We start from the raw sequence: 1,868 nt of genomic DNA on the forward strand, positions 1-1,868 counted from the left end.
ATTACAACCAAATACAGCCTTGGAAAGTCCACTACACCCATGTCGCATTCCTTTATTGGTTTTACAGCAGTTCACTGCTAGGAACTAGTTCAAATCAGCCCCACCCAACGTCCCACAGCACATCATTGGGAACATCTCCTGATGATAATACCAGAAATGATGATATCATCATCGGGAAATGTTCCCAATATACGGTAGGGATGTGCTGTGGGAAGTTATAGGGGGCAATCTTGTGGGGGGCTGATTTGATCTTCCTAGAAACCACTGTGCTGCCGTTCCTCGCTCTCTTTTCAGAGGATGAATGGGAGTCTTAATACACGGGGGGGCTGTGGGACGTTGTGGGGGGCTGATTTGATCTTGTTCAATGGCTTCAAGCTCAGCAGTCAGCACACGAGATCACGTGGCAATTACATTCAGTTTTCTTCTCCTTACACGTGGCAATTACAATCTTACTATAAAATGATTAAAGCTCAAGATCCATCATCTTAATATTGCCATGTAAGCAGTAACACTGCTTAATCAGCATTTACACTCTCAATGTGTATTCTTATTGCGGATGCAGCAAGAGATGCCACCAATTAGTTAGCAGCATATCCTGGGACGTTGGGAAGTTACAGCCCCCGCCGCGCGCCTTCTTTCTATAAGAAGGGCCGGCACACGGGTGGAGCGGGAGACGTTTCAGGAATCTATCGACCCTCGCTATTTCTCTCTCGGCTTTGCTTGTTGGTCTCTGTTTCTAGGGTTTATTCCAAGTTCAGATAATGACGTTGGAGTTGTTCTTGTTGGGGTGTACCGGAGTTGTCCTCTTCCTTCACGGAGCCAATTTCTTATTCCATGCTCTCTCCCATCACATAGCTGTTCGATCTCTCAGGTACCACCCCTGTTGCTATTTTCTTTTCTTTTCCTTTGTGTTAATTTGACATTATTCTCACTGGGTTTTGGTTCTTGATTCCGGGTTTTGTGATTCAATTATAGACTGAGAATCTTACAGGAGTAAAGATGTGATCTTGTTGATTTCCCCTGTTTGTGCAGTAATACACCATGAATTTAGAATTCAACTTAAGCCAATTAACGAGCATTGGGTGCGTTAATTTTGTGAAAATCGTGTAAAATTCTTAACGTATTGGATGCTCAAGAAATTCTTGTAAATTGATTTTAAACAGAGAGCAAATGTTTATATCCGCACTCTAGATTGTCGAATCATGAACACAAAAACGAAGTGAAAAATAGAATGAATGAATTACAGAATTGTGGTTTTTGTTTGTTGCAGTTTCTTGGGGTTTGTCGGATGGTGAAGATGATTGACTACGCCTACGCCGAGTCCCTCTTCCCGGCAAGAGCCGGAGCCGGAGAAACCTTGCACTTGTAAATTTTTTTTTTTTTTTTTTTAATACCAAAGGAACTTCTATTTTTGGTTTGCTGTTTGTTACTATTTTAGCTTAAATTAAATACATGAAAAAGAGAGAATAAATGTAAGGCCCATGTCGATTGTTCGACAGCAGGAAGTGAAATAAGATTCTAATTCTCGATCTTTCTCATTCTATTTCAAGTAGTCGTTGTGATTTTGTTAGATTTTTACTCTGCTTTGACTCTTCTCTGGATCGAAGAATGTCGGTGGTTTTAATCAGTCAAAAGACTCAAAACAACGGTCTGTTAATTAATTATATTTGGTGAATTCAGAGCGCTGAAACATTATATTGGATGGAAGAAGCCTCAAATGGGAGATCGAGCAAAAATAACTGATAGAAAATTGCTCAGCAAATGAAAATCGTTTTTAAAATCCATAACTGAAAAAAAGGTAATACCCAAAGAACGAAACTCAACCTATCAATTTCATTTCCAGGCTTCTTCAAAGTGAAGCTTGCATT

General features: G+C 40.2%; 1 long non-coding RNA gene across 1 annotated transcript; it reads left to right on the top strand.

Moving 5' to 3' along the window:
* Positions 1–283: 283 nt before the first annotated feature.
* On the top strand, positions 284–1,543 carry LOC109115477 (uncharacterized). The gene is made up of 2 exons (XR_002023255.2): positions 284–871; positions 1,271–1,543. It is a non-coding gene; the product is annotated as an uncharacterized LOC109115477 (long non-coding RNA).
* Positions 1,544–1,868: the final 325 nt, after the last annotated feature.

The sequence above is a fragment of the Nelumbo nucifera genome, chromosome 1, assembly GCF_055504915.1.
Source record: "Nelumbo nucifera cultivar China Antique chromosome 1, China Antique-T2T, whole genome shotgun sequence".
In the NCBI taxonomy this organism is placed as follows: domain Eukaryota; kingdom Viridiplantae; phylum Streptophyta; class Magnoliopsida; order Proteales; family Nelumbonaceae; genus Nelumbo; species Nelumbo nucifera.